The following is a 20,916-nucleotide window of genomic DNA, read 5'->3' as shown; positions in this document are numbered from 1 at the left end:
GCTCCCAGAAGCGCACAGAACATGTACACACGGACCCAGTGGGAGCGGTACGGCCTCTGCAGGACAACGGCTTCATGATAATAAACATGTGCAGCATAAACTGGAAGGAACCATCTATCTCTACCAGAGAAAACAAATTGGCCCAGAAGATGTTAAGGTGGGGGCATGTTGGTCTTCAAAGGACCACCTAAGATCCACTACTATTCTTTCATTTGCTGCACCACTGCTGGAACAAGAAGCGTTCCAGTAGGTGGAATACACCCTTCCCAGTAGCTAGAATCTCACGCTCTGTGAGAGTGTTCCTAAGACGGAGGACTGGGGTTTTTTGGCTCGGACTGTGGCCATTGACCTATTTCATGCTGACCAGGAGAGAGTCCTCAGAATACCCTTCATCTAGAGAGCACAGCAAGCCAAAGGAACAAGTGCCTATGGGTGATAAAGGCTCTCTTCTGCGAGGGCAGTGCACGAAGCTATGCAACCCAAATACACAGATATCGAACTACATTTTCATTCAGACAATAATCTTTTCTACAGGCAGCGAGGTACCAATCCACCTATACAGTACAGTTTCTAAAACAAAACCCCTGATATGCTCTTGGGTGTTGAATTGGCTTTGTCTGGCCATGTGTACACTTTCACACCTCATTTATACACAGAGCAAGTTTTCCTCAAGCAGTGCAGACTGGGCTCACCAGCTCTTTAGAATTAGACCTCAAAGTTCAACCCCCTAGGAACTGTCCCTCTGAGACTGGTCCCTGGCAGTGCTGCTAGCACAGGGCTGGAGACAGGCACATGTGTTTCCAGAGCACACGCCTTCCTTCTTATCCCAAGTGCTTCATATGTATACAGAAGTTGAATTGATCGCCTACAGCCATTTCCCCTTTGCCCTCTGAGCTACATTCTTCCATGTAGCCTTCCCCTAGGCGTCTTCTCTTTCCTTTTAAATCATTTATGTTTTCCCTTTCTATCTCAAAAATATGCCCTCCCGTTCCTCTGTCTTTACCAACTCATTTAACCGTCAGCAGCAGTTGAAGTGCAATCTCATAAAGAATATAACTTCACGTCAAAAAAAGTTTAAAAGCAAAACAACTCTCACGTTCCAGGCCCTTAAGACAGGTAAAATTCAGTGAGAAAAATGAGGGTTTTTTTTGCTTTTCCCTTTCCTGTCTTATGAAAATATTGGGATTGTAATCCCCTTTCATTGTGGTGTACAAGTCCTCCCTTAGACTGATAAGGCAACAGAAAGAGATATAACTTAAATTGTAACAAATTTCACCTCTTACGTACCAGTTACACCAATTAACTACACATATAATAATAAGGATATAAAAGTCAGGGAGAGCTGAGTTTCTATGTTACAAGCTGTGATCATACCAGTTAGCTCAATGATGTTAGACTAATCTGCATGCTGGACTTCTTGGGAAAAAAGGAAGAAAAGGGTAAAGAAGAAAATATGGCAAGAAGCTTAAAGGAAGGCAAGAGAAAGGAAAAGAAAATGGATGTGGGATGTAAGAGCCATAAAGAATCTAGCACCATTATAATAAATAAATAAATAAATAAATAAATAAATAAATAAATAAATAAATAAATAAATAAATAAATAAGAGGGGACAATGAGAATCAGGATCAGCTTGCTTCATGTCCTGGATCACTCAAATGAAGGAGAGAAATAATATCACTGTGGCAGATACAACTCAAATCTCCACTGTCATAAGGTAAGGGTAGTTCCACTGAGATATAAAGCTATACTGATTTACCTTAGCTGAGAATATTGTCATTGGACATTACCCCTCATCACAGATCCTTATCCTAGCACAGCAGCAATAGGAGATGTTTATCAGGTCATGCTGAAATAACCCTGACTAAAAAGTAGTTTTACTTTTCTTTCAGTCTCCTTCTGTATTTAATTTCCCAATTCATATATGGGAAACAGTTTGATTTCCAAAACAACCCCTTCAGCCATTTTTTCCCCTTGGTGTTTATTTTATTTACCTGAATCCCCTAAGGCTTATCTTTCCCCACAGATGGACCTAATTAATCTTTCCAGCAGTGCCCCTAAGACAAAAGAAAGTAATATATGTACAGATGGGACCAGGGTACTCCATCATCCATCCAAATAAGTGACCAGTAATGTGACCAAAACTATCCCCTTGAGGTTATTGACTGACCACTGTGAAGTCACACAAGGCTCAGGGTAAACAATAAATTTTATTTACTAAGGTGGTACCTCCAAAAAAGAATGGTTTAAAGGAGAATATAATGAATTATTTCTGACATGAATAAATTATACAACTGGAAGGCAAATTGCCGTCATAAATTTATCTGCCAAATTAATTTACCACGAGCCTCCAGCATGACAATAGGTGAAATGTAATACAGATGTATGCAGAATAAAAAGCATTTCTGCAGTGTTGCATTGTCTACTGCACTCTCATTAACAGTTGAAAGAATACCCACTGTTCCCAGGCTAAAGTGCTGGAGGGATTTCCAGTCCCAGGTTATCCTTTGGGGTTTTGAGACCTAACTCACAGGAACACAAATGAATACTCATATTGTTAAAGATGGGCAGTAAAGTGTCTGCCACTCTTATGTGCATTAAGAAAAATAAATATCACATTAATTCCTTCCCTATGATATTCCCTTTCAAGAGGCACTAATTGATCTGTGTCATCTCCCACATTCAGGCTTCAAGCTGGCCACCTGCTCTTTCTATCTTTTTTATGAACTGCTACAAGAATACAATAAAATTGAGAATGTTTTCTTAACTAACGTATAATTTGCTGCTCTTACTCTGAATACAGAGTTTGATTGTCTCTTCACTTGCACGTTAATTCTGCAGACCACTGAGCAATTTGATTCGGATCCAGCAATGCGCAGTAGCAACAACAGTAACACAGTAAGTATTAACTGTGGTTTAGAGGTGCTCACAGGCATGTTGTCTCAGGGCAGTACCACCGATATCAGTGGGGAGGAAGATCAAGATCACTCAGTCTCAGATTAATATTCTATCTGTAATAGTTTAAATCACTGCTTTGGAAACCCATTTACAAATGGCCTAATCCTTACGCAGAAGGGTCATACTGAATAACAAACATCTAATACAGATTTTCAGTAGTTGGACCTTTTAACTGACATGCACAGAATTTGAGTACTGACTGAGAGTGTTCAGAGCATAAGTGACATTACCTTCTGTCTAAATGGTCCAGCTATCAACAGCTGACTTCAGCACAAGACTTCAGTTCTTGTTTCCCAAAAGTCAGACTCTGCATGTGTCTTGACTGCTGCAAAGAAGATATAAGTCCCCAATCTCCTTTGCTTCAGACAAAGCAACATGGCAGAAGGGAACAGTTTTGAAGGGACACTAACAATCTGTCAAGTTTCAAATAGTCTTGTATGAACAGGAAAAAAAATCTATTCACATGATTAAAAAGAGCTTTAATGTTTTGTTGGGTAAAATAATGTGCTTCAGGAAGGAAAAAAAAAAGAATTTAAAGTGTTTCAGAACCCGTGACTCATGAGAATGGCCTGTCAGTGAAAGTCCTCCTCTGTGAAGAGCCTTATACATGCTTAAGTGGATTTTATGTGGATCTGTGAATCAAGGATGGCTTTCTGAATGACATACTAGCAAATAAGACTCTAGCCTTCTCTTCTCTTTCTCCAGCATATCCTTTGTTGAAGAGAGCTAAACAGAATAGTCTATTCAGACTCTTTCAACTGATCTGGGGGCTGGTTCTGTCCAGACAAGTACCTTCACCCCAAATAAGATGATGAAGAGCTCTTTAAGCACTAGAGTTTCTTGTACTTGCTCATGGGCGACCTAGGCTAGGGAAGCAGAGGACCTGAAGCAGAGGCTGCTGAAGCCCAAATCTTCCTCCTGGGCTCCCAAGGTCAGATCACACTGGTCTGCATCACTCTCTAAGAAAGAAAAGCAAGCCTTCGCCAAGCTTGCTTGCTCTAAGCTTCTGTAGGCATGCTCAACAGTGAGGAACAAAGTTACTCTTCCCCTATTGGAGGCATTTAAATTAATACCTCATATGATGTTTTAAATAGAAGCCTCTGAATGTGCACTTAAGTCAGGCAACAGATAGAAATGTTGATAAAGCTCAAAACCCAACCTTCCTTTGAGCTATGCCTGGTAGTTTTCCTGTGTGCCCATGATAAATAACTGAGGGGTGTTGAACAGTGAGAGCAGTGCTCTGCATGTTACGCAGCCTTCATTTGATATTTCACATTTGACATTGTTGAAATGTGATTGTTAAATTGGGAATACTCCCCACAATCACTAATGCAGAAAAGTTGTTTCTTTCTCATAAAACGGTTATCATTAAATTAGAAATCAGTGATTTTCACAGAGGCTTTCAGGAGCTCTGCAATTCTCTTTTGTGTGAACAAAAGGCATTAATAAAGCTGTCGATATAAAAGCAATCAACCTGTGTCAGCTCCTCTCTGAAGATGACCCAGGTCTATTAAGATTTACTTACTCAGGCAGATGGACCAAGCTGATGCATGGATTACCTTAGATATTGGAGACTCTTAAAGGATCTTTGTCCCCAGGGATAGAGGACCATGTTATTTTTTCCACATGTCCAGAAGAAGAATGACTGAATTCAAAGGAGTATATTCTCATTTAGGTCTGGACTGAACTCCCAACAGGGCCATGTCCTGAAGCTACAGGGGCCATACCATTTGCACAATCCTAGGTTTTACTCTTGTGCCCTGACCTTTGTGTGTATGTTAAATTCAAAAGCTTTCCACTACATCTGGCAGACAAAAAGATGAAGAAAATTCATTTTCCCTTTCGTGGCAAAATGCAGTATTTAGCATTCCATGTAAATTAGAACCAGGAAATAGGAATCTCATCTGTTAATTCAATTCAGAATTCCAAATGCACTTTCAAAGGTTTTTCATCAGCCTATCTCAAAGCAATAATAAGTCTAAGGGCTTGGAGTTACTCCTTCCCAGTGCAAGTAACTGTAATTCTACTAGTTCCAGTGAAGTTATGTCAGCTTATGTAGTCAGAAGATGAGGTCCAGAAATATGTAAGCTGTAAGTGCTCTAACTCCTATCCATCCTCCTCCGTTCTTTGTTTTGTCCTGCCAGACTTTGCTCAGAAAATGACCTTGAATACAACTGCTCCTTCCATTGTTAACCCTTTGACCCTCTAAACTAATATCCTTTGCTCTTTCTAATTCAGAAGGTTTCTGGGGCTTATTAACTAAACAGGCCAAGTGACCGTTCCCAACTGAAATCAGCATCTCTGACAAGGAGGTCATTGTTTTCCAGGCTTCCTCCCTAGTACTAGATCTGCAGATTTCAGAGTGAAAAGGAATAAAGCAGACATTCTTTGTCTACAAATTATCTGGAAAGCATCAAGATAACTCAAGCCACTTCCACACCATTAAAGATTTGAGGGGTCATCTCTAGGGACCTAGGTGATTATGGCCACAGTTTTCAAACTTCTATGCTGAAACGTGTAGCAAACTATATGAGAAGGTATCTATAAGTTTATAAAAGAACCTCAGTCTTCTGAATTAATAATAATTTAAGCTCCCACTGATGTCAGTAAAAAGAGAGAGGGCTCAGCACCTCTATGAGTAGCAATGTTTTTATTTACATGCCTCTATGCATTTAGATAACTAGCTGAAAGCAATGAAATTTGGACAGTATGAACGAAATTCTCAGAAGAAGATGCTGTATTCAGACTTCTAAATTTACAGTTTTAGAATCCACATGATTTTCAACAGTACTTCTGAGTGAAGTACCTGTTTTTGACAATTCTTTCCCTTTATTTAGGTAAGACGTAGTAAGTTTGATGTTCTGAGTGGTCGTACAGGCTGAGGGATCTTTGTATAATATACCCTGGAAAAGCAGAAATTCTGGCCAAGATACAGTTGCACACTACTAGTCCCTTAGGAACAGCAGACATATGTTGACATTCATGTAACCTTTTAGCACAAATAAGTCACTTTCAATGGAATTTGTCTCATGTTTCTTGAGAGTCCTGTCCTCAAAACAGTCCATTCAAAATCTAAGTGTTCTGTTCTGTATGTCTCAAAACATCTTTGTACTTCTCTTATTTTAAAGATAGTGGGAGTAAATTTCCTGAAGCTCTCAGGAGGCTATAGCTGCTCCCATGAGCACCACCTAGTGCAGAGCACGCTCCATGTCATCGCACCCACATGTAGCCCTTCCATCTGAATCACAGCTGCGTTCAGTCTTGAGCAGTTTCCTATGGGCATCTTCCATCACTAATGTTAAAAGGAAAAACATGGGAGAAAGACAAGATATTACGTCAAGTAATATGAAGGTATCAACCCCCAAAGTAGGGGTTACTACTAGTTGCAGAGATACTGCAACTAAATTTCAGGAGAGCGTTTTCATAAAAGCTGACACAAACAATAGAAGGATTATTATATAGGCGCAGTACTAAAGGGGAATCGTTAAACTTGTTTGATAGAACATTGTTTGTTCTATCATATAAAGTGTTTGTGTCTGGGCAGATAAAGTTTAAAAATGGAGAACAACTGGCTTTATACGAACATTTTAAAAGCAACACTAAGTCTACATCAAAAAGAAAAATTCAATAGTTCCACATAGACAGCTGGACCTACATCATAAAAGGGCTTGTGGACACATATAACATTCATCTTTTTCAATGATGTATTGTTTCTTAATACTGCGTTCAAAAGGCCTTCCAAAGATTAAAGTCACTGTTATGCCAGGTGCTATAGATCTAATTTTGTCTACTTTTCTTCACTCATAAGTAATTGTGAATGATATTTTCTTGGCACAAACAAATCAATGTATATATCTGGGACCCAGATTGTTGAATCTCTGCTAAAAGGAAGTCTACAAGCCTAAGCGGAATTTCTAAAGAGAAACAGAGCCCATATGTCAGAGACATAACTTCTGATTAGCACAGTTGGAAACGAGGAAATTGTAGTATATTCATTAATTCTGATTTTCCTTAATGAGCTATAATAGAAAGCCACTAGGGTGAATGCACTTTTCTTTCTCAAACAAGAGAGGTTCTGCACATAATACCACTGACTTTGAATGGGCACTCTCTGATGTGTGTGTTTTTTGGTTTCTGATTTGGTTTAAATTCATTGCTGCCAGAGCAGTGTTAATGAAAAGAAAAAACTTTGACTGACTGCCATAGAGAGAGAGAGGCTACCTTCCTGAACAAAGAGATGTCCCACTGCCAGAAGCAAGATGGCTAGGAGGGCTGTCTTTGATCTAAATCAACAGGGAAAAGCTGGTAGATATCAAGGCAACCAGACTGTATTCAGGACCTTGTTGTGCTTTGGAAATCCAAACTCACTGTCTATTTAGAATAAAGTTACTGTGGTTGAGGAATTCCTTTTCAAAGACTGAACGGCCAGTTTCCTGATGCAGAAGGTTTAACTGTGCGATCAATGATCTCACAGCAGGAAAGGTTCCGGAAGAAATAGAACAAATAATTTGATACACTAAGGACTTCAGTAGACTGTGGCATAGGTGTGGCATAGGTGACCCAGTGTTAAGGCAATCGGTCTGTGGGATACCGAATCCCACTGCTTCCAGATGCCAGATGTGGGAGCTGCACCTGCGAGAAACTGAGAGGTAGGAGCACTGAGTGATGGAGGGAACTGAACTGGATAGGAGGCAGCATTTTGGTTCAGTGACAGGGAGTGGCGCCCTCCTGGTGAGGGGCACGAGACCAGACTGTGGCACAGGCTACAGCTATTTTTATGCACTCTTACGTGTGTGAGAGGTTTGCTGATTTTCTCAAGTGGCAACAGCAAACTTCTCTGCAATACAATACCTTGTTGCTTATCATTTTGAGATATCACAGTTCCAGAAACAGTATTTGCCTTTAGGAAATGGACTAAGCACAACTTAATAAGGAAACATTTTCATTGACTCATTACAACAATTGTGGCCACAAAAAACAAGATTCACCAGGCCTTTTAAAGTAAACAGTATATAAGCTCCTTCTGACTTGGTGCTGTTAAATCAGACCTTAATTCTGCTGATTTCTTTCTTGCTTAAGGAACACGCTGCCTGCAGCTGTAATTAGACAGAATATACTTTCGCAATAATCTCTAATGCACTTCCCATGTTTTTAGTCTAATGAGTGTGACGGAGCGGTTTGCTGCTGGCTAGAGGTTTCAAATGCTGTTTTATCTGACAGTTCTGAAGGGCTTAGTTGTACCATACTCACATGCACTGTGCAGCATGACAGTGACTATATATAGTACACCACACCACTAACCTCTTTTGGTTGGGAGAAACCTCATAAATATATATAATGTATTACTGGCTTAAGCCATTATCTCACACATCTGAAATGATTCACAGTCAATTCAGCTGGCACACATTTCAGATGGAGTCCCAAGCCTGGAAATAGCTAGGCAAAGAAATAGGTAAAGTATCTGATGAGGCATACTGTACTGAGGGAACAAGTCGGTACAGCCAGCTCACAGATGGCGCTCGTTCCTCAGGACTCTGTGACACTAATTACACCCGACGAGAAGAGTAGGTGGGCACCATGCTAAATATGAAACAGAATCACAATGGTGACAAAAAGAAAGACAGGAGCAGAAAGGGTAAGTGATGCACTGAAAAGACAAATAGACAACAGACTACTTGTGTGGGACTCATACTGAGGCAGGTATGCTCTTTGAAGCAAGAATCAGAAGTCCTCCACACCTTGCAGAATCTGTAACATGATTATGTTGATGCACAGACAAACTCTTACCAGTACACCCATGAGTAAGCTGGAAAAAAAGGTCTGCATCATGGTCTCATGATTGTAAAGGTGTATCAAAAGTGAAAGGTAAATAGTATGTAAGGCCAGCTAGGGCTCATATAGCCCTAATTAAATGCATGACAGTCCTGAATATTGTAGCCAGAAGACTGTTTACTGCTGCTTGTCAAAGCCCAGTAGCAGCACATCCACACTCTGGTTTCAGCTCAGATTAAAACCTATCATTTCCTAGCCCTGGGCACTAACAGCAATAGAAGGGAGGTGGTCATCTATTCATGATACCACTGCTTGTTTTGGAGCAACTCTGCTCAATTGACTCTTTACGGTCTCTAGACACCATGTGGTGTTGTAGCAGATGAGAATATTAGGATAGCACTGTGTACATATGCAGAAAAATGACGGGCATATTAGAAAAAATTTACTTAGCAAAGCTATCAGATGTACAAGCCAACATATTGGAGGAGGTTTTAAGCTCTTGGCAGTTCTCCCAGTCTAATTGTTTCACTTGTGGGACAAAAATTGGTATCTGGAATGTTATCAGAAGAAAGTAAAGAAAAATCACTTCCCCTATCTTGTAACATAAAAAGAGTAGTACTGCAGGAATCTAAAGTTCTAATATCTGAAATAATCTGAATATTATGTTTACATAAAACGTACATAATTTAAAGGAAAAAGAAGAAAAATGATATCTGTCTGCGATTTTCTTACAAATTCCTATAAATGACAAGAACTGGAAAAAATACATTCTTCTGATATTCTTTTCAACTTGTTCATTTTGTGAATTGCAGCATCCAGTATGTTCTGATGTTTTCTTCAAATTCTCTTTGGAGCCAGCTCTGCTCTACTGAGTTAGTTACAGTTTGGAGAAGAGAGGGAAATCTTGTAAATTCTAACCAGGATGCCACAGCATTTAATCATTCCATGTTCCTTTTTATATCTTTACCAAAGCTACAACGTAAAGAAAACCATTTTTAAAAAGTAAGAGAAGTGGTAGCAAAGCCACAGATCTCCAGAAAGACTCCGTGCAGCACCTACTTCTGTATTAAACTTACTGCTTGAAATTGGTACTGTTTTCTGCCAGCTGTATCTCACCAGGGTAAGCATTTACAGTGATAGCATGAAAGAAAGCTCACATGTACACGTGAGATGCCAGGCTTGGAACTTAATAAGGAAAAAAACAAATCAAAACAAAACAGAAATCAAATTTTTAAAATCCTTGTGATATCCCCATCCTCACAGGAAAGCACATTGACAGAATAAGCCTCTGGGCTGGGCAGGAACAGAAAATAAAGAAGAGACTACTGAGGAACTTCACAGCTCCAGAGGAACCCCAGTGGTATAAAGCACTGCAGGGGCAATGTGTCAGAAACATAAATTCCCACTGCAAATGCTAATATGCTCTGCTGCTTTAGGAAATCATTATTTCTCTACCACTTCGATCAGTTCTGGGAAGATTATCTCCTATCAGAATGGATGCCACTGTCAAAAAGCACTATATTTGACAGGCATTTGGCTATGCCTGTCAAAAAGCACTATATTTTTTGTATACAGCACCTCCTTCACCATTGTTCCCTAATAAACAGACCTGCACAATCCTACAGCTAGAATGATAATACTGTATCTATGAGACTGATTTCACTGCTAAGCAAGCTTTTATAAAAGGCAGAGTTTTACCTGGAACATTATGAACTTTGCACAATTTGACGTAATTTCCATGCAATGCATGTCACATTCATAAACAATTTTTTTCCACCAACTTAGAGTGGTACTTTTAATGAATAAAGTCTTAGAGTAATTGAAAATAGGGGTATGTACTCAAAGGGAAAATACAATGAAAAGCAGATAATTACTTATCTGTGCCACTTTCAGAGTAGAAGATACCTTTTTACTTCATGAATTCTACATATGCCATTGGTTTTCACCCTTCCCCATCTTCAAAATAAACTTTAATCATCTCCAGGTTTTTGGTTATTATCTACTCCAAATTTTTCAGTTCAAACTTTCCAATAAAGTATAATACACACAGAAACAGAGCTTTACCCACTGTACAAACAAAAGAACAACCAAACAAGGAAATGCCATTCTTCATCACGCATGGTCTCATGACAAGGAATTTCAACTGCTGTCCTAGGAAAGCCTAAAACTCAGACTTGAAAGGAGGCGTTTTGCTCAGCGAAGCTGTTAAATCCAATCATCTCTCAATGATTGCGTGATTCTCTGTGGCCACAAGAGCTACTTCTGATCTTTTAATGGTATTTAATTAAGTCTCTACCAATGCTCATTTCTAAACAGTTTCATCATCACCAAGAACAACTACTATTAACTGCAAAGAAGGCAGCCCTGGGCACAGATGAAAGATTAATAGATGAGCTTATGGGTTCAGCAGTGCAGCTTTAAATCTATCCATATCTGCCTCTGAAAGCTTTCTAAACTAGCTAATGGTGCAATATTGTGGTTCCCATTGAATGTGAATTTATGTAATTATGCTGATTATCCATAATTTCTTACCCCCGTTATTACAAGATAGAAGCTGATGGATGTTATAACAGTCATTTATTTACTTTGTTTGTAATGCGTGTAAACACGATGATACAACTGTTCTTGTTACATTATTATTTCAGAGGATACTGATTTTGAAATCAATCCAGTGATTTCATCTGGAGATTATTTATTATACAATAATAATTGAGAACAGATTTTCTTTCCCCTACTCAGAATGGGTTGTATGCAATCTCTGGATGCCCACTAACACCAGCTAGACCACTCCAGTTCTATATTCCAGGGCTTATGATATCAGGGCTTCCAATTATAACAATTTTGCAAGGAAACTTGCACCTCAATCACAAGTATTGCGTCTATTGCATTAATTTATCTGAGCGCATATGTTTGTATCGGAATGCACCCCAGTGATATTAACATTCTGATCATCTTAACCCTCAGATAAACGTGTCTGATCAGAATTCAGTATGTGCTGTATGTTTCAAAACACGAATTAGAGATTTTGCTTCATCAGAAGTAGGGACTACAGCCACTCCAAAATGGAACAGGCAAGGTGTCAAAAAAATTGCTGTTTTGTCTGGACTGCATTAGGGACTGTGTTTGCAGGGCCATCCAGCAAACCCTAGCATTTCTCATCACGTTTTTTAGGCAGTCACCTAAAAGAGGAAGAGGGGACAAAGGAGACTCTGGAAAGAGGGGTGATCATGATCCTCAGCCACTGTGTATTGCAGCCGCATCAGGTCATGGATAGCATGATGCAGCCATGTAACGGGTAGCTGAGAGCTCTGCTCCTGTGGACTTCCCTCGGTCTTTCCCTCCAACCCCCCTCTCCAAGTGCACACACTGAAGTTTTGGTTCCCTGGGGCCCAGCATCTGCACATTCTGCCCAGCCTCAGCAAAGCGGTCTCTGAGACTTGCACCAGCTAGACTTCACCACAGAGAAGGTAAAAGGAAGTGGCAGTAGCCTGGGGCTCTTTGTTTTCCTCTTGCACATGTAGAAGTCTGAGGAAGTTCAGATCTGCTTTACCAATCAAAACGGTCCAATTAGGTTTCCAGCAGCCTGCCGGAACATCAGTCACTGAAGCACGTGGAATGACCTGAGACTGTGTTTTGGGAGATTTAATTCCTTCAAGGGCAGAGCCTCTCTTCACTGCCTCACACCTCCCTCTTGGAAACGTCAGAACATTTGGGAAGCTGTCACATCGGATTTTATCACCACAGCCTAATACAGGAAGACTGGAAAGTGACCCACTTCATGTTTAAAAAAAAAAAAAAGCAACAATAAAAAGAATCTGTGCAGACAGCAGTGCAAAGATGGCACAGCAAAGGAGATTGTCTTTACTCAGCAAGATGAGATTTTCTTTAAGGAGCTAGACAATGTGAAATCCTCACAGACAGACTCACTCTGCACAACAAATGGATTTTGTCCACTTGCTTTTGGAGGAAATCTAGCTCTTAAATTCAAGATATTGTTCACTGAAGACAATCAAAAAAACTTTTGTTGCATTCAGTCTTTCTAAGGCAACGCTGTCCACTGAAACCCATGACTTACAGTCTGCATCACTTCAAATCAGTGCTTCATCAGCAGTTGCTATAACATATTTCTATTAACACATCTGATAATCCCAGGAACTTCCCATCCCTGGAAAAGAAGCTGTTCTTGCTGTGATTTGCACAGGAGGAGAGGTGAATGCACATGGAACATAACTGGCTGTGGCTGACAATGCCACTCACAGGGTCAGAATGAAGGTGACTAGATTCTAGCTTTCCAGGACTTAAAGGTTCAAAGAAAGTCAGACTGCAGCTTACATTACTAAGTCATTTTTAGCTTTTGTGCATTATCCTCCCAGCAAAGGCTTTCTCCTAGGCATTACTCGGTTCCTCAGAAGCTGCAACCTGGCACAAGAGGCAGTATATGGAAACAAGAGATGACTGGTCCTTGATTCTTACACTGGAAATCTGTCATTTGTTTTTTCTTCACATTGTAAATTATTCCAATTCTAAACATGTGCTGGAAAAGCTGCTTTTCGAAATCTAAAACTGCTGCAGAGGATCATGTGCCAATATTTAGACCACCCAGCTGTGAACCTGAATTTCTCATTCTCTTTTCTGCTGCTCGATAGAGCACCTTTTATCCTGCAAAGTGACACTTCAGAGGGCCCCCAGACCCTTATGCATTTTATCAAAATGCATGGAGACTCTTCTGGGAGAAACCCCAATTCAGGGACTGAAGAATATAGCCTACGTAAAATATCAGTATAAAATACCTCCTTAAAATTGATTCTTCAGGATCTGGGCAACAACCTTCACAGAACAGATGGGAGAGGACTTTTATTACCTTCAACTCCTGTTATTAAGGCTCAGAACCAGCAAAATACTTAAACATCATGCTTCAAAACACTTTTACTTCAATGCTAACATGCTTGGCATATGCTTAAATGCTCTGCTGATCAGCACCTTGTATGTACTGGTTCCAGTCGTGCAAAAGAGAAAAACAAAACCCTCTGCTTTTTGAGCATTCTCATAAAATTCCTGTTTATAATGGCAGCCCAGACAGGACCACTGCTGTCCCTTCTCTTATTCTATACTGAGCTACCGGGTTGAAACAATAGTTCTCTGCTTTCTAAGACTGTGCTCCTGTGAGCAGGAACTGGACCTGTATTTGCTTGTTTGCACTAGACTGGTGAATGCTGCGCTGGTCAACACTCTACGCATTATTACCACCACCGTTCTTAGGGGTAAAATTTCCACAATACCGCTTTTACCATGAAGCTACCGGTTACAGAGTTGCACCAATCCCATATTCTATTACTTGTTTCTTTCCAGTTATACCCAGTGATGGCACTCAAATTTGAAATATCCCAGTCATTTCTCTGGTGACTGTTGCACTTCAAACAAAAAGCTGCTAATCACTGCCAGTAACAACACATGAACTACGAGTAGTAAATGATAGCTGCTGATAGCACTGCACTAAACTTGAGGGTGCATAGCAAGGGCCTAAAAGATCTCTCTTCATACCTGATCCCACATGTTTTGGGGTCAGTGGGTAAATGTTTCCCTGCAGGGTCCGTTCTGGCTGAGGTGTCATTACAGAAATGTTGTGCGTGACCTCCCTCCAGAAGGAAGCATCAAGAGCTTCAGCTAGCTCGGTCACAAACGCAAACACAGCTCAGTACAGCTGTGTAAGCTGGTAGCTCCCTCTTGCAGATAAACACAGAAGGCCCAGACTCCCGAGCAGCGCAAACACCCTTCACTAACACTTGTCAAACATCATGCAGTGAGCACGTTTAGGGGCTCCTCACCCTTAGCACTGCCAAGTCCGCTCTTGATATAGCAAGTTCAATGGGGCCAACACACCACAAGGGAAATTGCAGTTAGTATTTTCAACAGACCCATCCCTGCAAGAAAGCCTTTCCTCATCTGTTTCCCTCCACAGTTCTGGAAATTTGCAAATCCGGCTTGGGAGGAGCACTTGCATTTTAGATGGCATTTTGAAACCACAAAACTTCAAGAATCTCTTACTAGGAGCTCAGGGCTCTGGCTACCACCTTGTAAATTAACTCAAATGTTGCAGTTCTTGAAGAACAGGATTTCCTGTTGGGGAAAACTCATAGTACTGAAGCTTGCCTTGGGATCAGTGTCCAAACTCCAATACGATGTTCTGTGCTGTTGGCAACAATCCTCCAGTCACAGAGATTGATCTCGTGTTCACTGAAATAAAGAGGAGTTTTTCCTCTGTTATTTCTTTTGCTCTGTGTCTGTCCTAGAAAGCTTGGGACCTAGATGATGCTCATCTCGCAGACAAAATCTATGATTTCCTCATGCCACACTTCTGCTTATCTCGCTAACACATCCCTAAACAGAGGTGACCCACAACAGGCAATCATCTCATTAGAAATCTGGAATTTTTTTCATTATATGACACTCTCATTGATGGTATAATGTCAAAAGTCACCACGATGAGAACTCACAATAGCAGGGGAAAACATACAGCATGTGATATCTATGGAATCGAATCACTAGAGAACTTGAACGTACGCTCAGGACCTCGTAAGATCTCTGAGACAAGAAAACATACTTTTGCTGTGCAGGAATAGTATGTGGAATCACCGCTGTAAAATGGGCTTCTGCAGCCTACAAATGACTCAAAGATTTGCCAAATTTATAGAGTTTGGTTCAAGCATCTCATCTGAAAGTAGCTGAATGTAATGTTTGATGATGTGCCTTGCTTAGTCCTCCTCCCGCTGACTTCCACAGAAGCCAGAGCATGCAGAGCACTGGCATTTATCCTCCAGCGTGGCTCCTCTGTGTAAGATTAATACTGTCAATTTGATTCACAAGGGCTTGTGAGCCAGACTAGCAAACCGAAAAAGAATAAGCCCCCCTCTTAAGGAGACAAGGACACGAAAGAGGTTGCCCAGCGAAGTCATCAAAGCAAATAGCATGAATGGGACAGTGTTGATGAAGACAGAAGTGGCATTGAAGGCTGCAATAACAAAGCGGGGCAGTGACATGAAGATAAGTGGCAAAGTAATTGGCTGGTTGAGCCAAGTGTGAGTCCATGTAGCCTGCCTGCCAGCAAACCATGCAAATGGATACTAGGCATTAAAGATCCAAGTGTCCATGTATGTAAATATATTCTAGGGTAGTGACACAAAAATACATAGGAACAAACTCTAAGTACAACTTCTGAAAATGTTCTTAAAGTCTCTTAGCTAATTATTACAAACCTGCTTTCCATCTACTGCCAGTGAATAAAGGGTACTAATTTGAGTTTTCTTACTAATTGTTCACAACAGCCACAGTTGCGCCCTCCGCATTTGATCCTGTAAATGTTTTTCATATCACAAAGACCCTTAAAATTACAAAGATGCCACAGTGCCAGTTTAGTTTTTGACTCCCGACTCCAACAAAAAGTAGGCTTACAGCCAATTCAAGCAGCTAACTGGATCGTCACTTTAGAAAGAGAATCCATAAGAAGTATAAAATTAATAACATTTTACAATGAAGCAAATAACACATCCAGAGACTGGAAGCACTGTGCCTTCTCTCCCTCTTTAGTGAACTGTGAACAGCTTAGTCAGGCAGAGAATGTCCCACAGCCAGTGGAAAAACCTCCTTATCTCCCCCCTGTCCTCCAGTTCAGCAACCCATTCAAACACTTATCTGCAGGGATCAGGGAAAAAGAAAAGAAAAAAAAAGAAAAAAAGAAAGATGCCTTCCCTTGTCTCCTTTGCCATCACCTATCCCAACTTCACGTGACCCAGATGCAAATAGAACTAGCATCCTGGGTAAAAAAGGTTTACCGGAGCACAGGATCCCTGATGCCTTCATACTCTTCCTTATGAGAACAGTACCTTACATGTGGTGACTGCAGACGTTCATTTACACTTGAGAATTAACTGGCTGCTTGGGTGATGTTTGGCATAGGAAAGCCTACCAATACGCATGTGTAAGAGCATTTTCTGCTCTAGCTTCAGGTATGGATACCAGACTAAAAAGTACACAATTGGGTGTAAAATAGCAGCTTAGATAACATGATCGTTATTTAGTTGCTCAGAACTAAACAGCCTATTATTGACAACCAAAGACATTTTCCTAGACCTCAAGTACTTTGCTTTCAGTGCCTAAGGTCATAGATTAGGTCCTCATGAGCTGCCATGTATATCGCAAGTGACAATAGCAATTTATACATAAATTTGGGTGAAACATGAGATACATCATAATGGAGAGAAAAGTTTTACTACGAGTTTTGACGTACTAGTTGAAACTTTGTGCTTTCTAAAAGCAAGTCCCAACCACATGCATGACATTTTAAAGTGCCTTATTCCAATCCTGACAAATGAGCACCAGATGTTTCTTTTATTGTACTTGCATTTCATATACTCGTTCAACATTTCAGGCTCATGTGAAGATCTAAGAAACTCTCTCTGACCCACCTCTCCACCCATAAGAAAGAGAGCTGCAAGAAAGAACAAAATCAAGAATAAAATATAGTAATTCAGATTAAATACAGCAAATACTTGAAGGAAGAACTGAAGTCTTTTCACAAGCAGAAAGAAAAGACAGGGTGAGAATAACGTCTGTGTTCAGTTATCACCAAGCACAGACCAATTGTTGGAAATTCTCTCACAAGGAACAACACTTTTTTTTTTTTTACTATTATTATTCCTTTCAAAACAGTTGTGCTCTGAAAGGTTCCCCTCAGCCTATAAATGCTATAACCTAGAGATTAAAAGGCCTGTAATTACATCTGAGCATTCTGGCTTCTCTGCAGGCAATGGTGGGGATGAGGTTGCTTCCATGGAGGAGGGAGTCTGTTTTTTTTAGGATTTATTGGTTTAATTAACTGCTTTATATTCCTCTTCTCTTCCCAGAATAAACTGTTCATTCACTCCGGTCTCACTGCCCACCTCGCCCATTCAAAATCCAGGCCAAGCTGTCCTCCCAAAGGTGCCTTGGGGTGGAACTGCAGGGTGCCAGTCAGAGAGATTTGTTCCTGCAAGTGCTAAGTATTATTTTCATTCCTGTTTGGCTCAGTCTCTGGCAGCTTTGATTTTCTTTTCCATTTTTGTCTGTCTCAAAAACTTCTCTCTGCTTATTGACTGAATACATAGAACGGCTTGCTTTCTTGCTAGAGAAGCAATTCAGTATTTATATGCAACCTTAAAGCAATGTCAATGTGTAGGGATCACTTCAAAAGTGGAACTGTAGACTGTATTAGGGTCTGATTTTCTTTGGCTCTTGCTTTTGTCTCAACTACCCTGACAGTAACATGCTACAAAGCTGGTGCGTGGATTATACATGCTTATACATTACTTTTCAAGAAAAACATCTAAGTTCTATGTGTAACTGTCTTCCTGGAGCTTGATGAAGGGAACAAATACCTGAAATGAATGAGCAAACAGTGCAAATGTCATTCCAATTCGCTCCCAGGAACACAGTCTCTTAGCAGTTTCCAAGGGGCACATCGGGCAATGTAAGCAGAGGAATCTTTCCCTTTGCCACAACTGTTCAGAGTCCCTAAAGGGAGAAGGACTCAGAATGATTAATGTGTCATTGTCTACGCCAACCCTTTGCTACTATAAGGAGGTGGAGATTATCTTGATGCTGCTGCCCCACAATGGGCAGACGGTATAACTCTGCACGCTGACGCCAAGCTCTTTGTTTCTGCAGTGCCTCCAGGTGCTACAGTTTCGGCAACTGATCCTACACAGAACCCTAACATGGAAAATCAAATCTGAAATTGATAGATCAGCCCTGAAAGGGACCTGTCATCCAATCCAGCCCTCTGCAGGTAGTTATGTTACATAGCCCCATTCCAAAATGACCGTGTTGCTCCATCTTGATGATTGTGAGAATACATATTCACGTCATCTCTGTATACATGCCCACTTCAGCACACACCACACATAACTGCAAATACCATTACCACTTTCCTCAAACCCAGTAGTTAAGGAATTATTTAGCATGGATGAGGGAGAAGAGCTGGCATGTCTGACAACATTTGAATACTGTAGTGTTCATCTAACTACAGAACTGAAGTTCTAAATTAATTACCTAGCCTTTATGCTTTATGGAGGTTCAGGTGTCTTCAAGACCTTCATAAATCAAGGCTCACTTGGCATTTGGCTTTTGAGAAAGGCCAAGCAAGTGTTGAATTGTGAATGCTGATCCTGAATTATGATTGCAATAGCTGGCCACAAGGGCACTCAACCTATTATTTCTGAAACTAGCTGTTCGGCTCTCAATTTGTCCTCTGCAACTGTGCTTTTGTCTGGGAACTGCCTTTTGCAATTTTTGTATGGCATCCCAAAGGAAAAAAAAAATCTAAACTTAAATCACTTCCACTTGTTCACAATACCAAGGTGACCGTACTGTATTTTTAAATACATCAGGTTTTCCTTTGTAACATTATTTAAGAAAAATGCATTTAAACACATGTACACTCATAAAGTATTATTCTGATTAGCGTTAAAACATCCATACAGATACAGAGCATGCTAGTGCTCCAGAACAAGGGCAAACATACAGAAACACACTCTTAGTAACCACTCCAAGAAGGCAGTTTATCTATAAATCAAACATGTGGCACACTGCTTCAGATTATCCTCTTGATGCACCAAAGCAGCCTCTAATCAGCTTTAACTCTTAACAAATACAGATTTGTGTCATAAGTGTTGTAGGAAATAACCCACAATCTCATTCTGCACTTGCAGGAGAACAATAACAACCCTTTCCCGTGAAGGTGTAACGTTCTGTGTACAAAGTTAATACCGGTACATAGGAGAACTCTGCGTGATGTGAAAATTCTGGAGGGATTAGAAACACTTTGACTCTCAAAGATTACATGACAGTACCACAGAATTGCAGAACCCAGTCATGGACATTTGAACATAGGGTGAAAGTGGCATATTTTAAGCACAAATTTAAGTGGAAAAATTCTTAGGAGAATCCTGGTAGGACGCATAAATACACTAATTTACCTAAGTATTGAAACAATGCTTTCCAGTGTATCATTAGTAACTGAAATTCAGTGTGTTAAAGCAGCTTGCCTTAAAAGCCTCTCAAAGCTCAATCTAAATAATAAGAGAACTAAGGATTCTGTAATTACTTCTAAGAGTTTTACCCAGATTTTCATTCTTGACTGCAGAACTGTGTTAAGACACATTCAGAATTCGTTTTGGTTGTTATTTCGCTTACTCTGACAAGCTCTATTGATCTCTGTGAGCTTTGTGTACACATAAAGACTGATTAAAAACTGTGAAAGGCCACTGATCCTTTGTCTTTAGTTTAAAGCCTCAGGGAAGGCGCTTTGTTCTCCTGAACTTCAATTCTGATTTTTTTTTTCCCAGCTCTAACTTAAGCAGAGGCAGTAAATGCAACATGAAAAAAGTCAGCTTCCAAGAAAAGTCATACCTTTTTTGTCACCCTTCTTTGTCACCACCTCCCTCTCCCTCCTGTGAAATTAAAGCCGACTTCTGCGCTCTGGCTGGGGAAACGGGCAGTGCTGCTCAACATTTACTGCAGCTCCAGGATCCTTGGGAGACGACTGTTTATGAAGTGACCCAATACCTACGATAAGAAGTAAATTTGGGGCTGTCTTCCCTGACTGGTTGGCATTGCTCCTCCACACCCTTGACAAAAGCCAGCCAGTCTCACTTTTCAGTCAGCAACTTCCAGCCCTCTTGCTGCCCGAGTCCCTCACGTTTTCCACACCTGCCCTCACGACACTAAAGTGCATTATTGTTATTTATAGGCCACCCAAAAAATGCTGACTGCTTTTGGACAGCTACAAGCACAGCGACTGGTGCCTCAGCCCGGTGGGGTCGCTGCCTGCGTGTGACGAGCGGGAGAACCGGGGTCGGCCGGGCGGCCAGCAGCCGGCTGCCCCTCAGCGGCCGTGCTCAGGAAGATGGCAGGGCCGGGCGGGCAGCGCCCCGGCCGCGCCGCCAGGCAGCCAGGGAGGGACAGGCGCTCCCCGAGGACCTGCAGCAGCCGGAGGGGACGTGTGAGGGCGGCGGGACCAGCCCGCGGCGCCTTCAGCCCCGCTTTACCTCAGCGGCACCGGGGACGCCGCCGGCGGGGATTCGCTGCCGCGGCGCTGCTCGCTGCTCAGCTGAGGCGCAGAGAGCGGAGCCTCCTTCGCCACATGGCGGCGGCAG

The 20,916-nt window shown here is 41.1% G+C and overlaps 1 long non-coding RNA gene across 1 annotated transcript; it reads right to left on the bottom strand.

Annotated features, from left to right (window-relative positions):
- Positions 1-3,661: 3,661 nt before the first annotated feature.
- Positions 3,662-20,900, bottom strand: LOC308176100. The gene is made up of 2 exons (XR_013938073.1): positions 20,809-20,900; positions 3,662-20,326 (listed from the first exon to the last, which is right to left on the bottom strand). It is a non-coding gene; the product is annotated as an uncharacterized lncRNA (long non-coding RNA).
- Between the last annotated feature and the right edge of the window lie 16 nt (positions 20,901-20,916).

This window comes from Anser brachyrhynchus (genome assembly GCF_964034855.1).
Source record: "Anser brachyrhynchus genome assembly, chromosome: 11".
Classification (NCBI taxonomy): domain Eukaryota; kingdom Metazoa; phylum Chordata; class Aves; order Anseriformes; family Anatidae; genus Anser; species Anser brachyrhynchus.
Note: the sequence above shows the minus strand (reverse complement) of the source record. Positions and strands in the feature narration are given on the sequence as shown.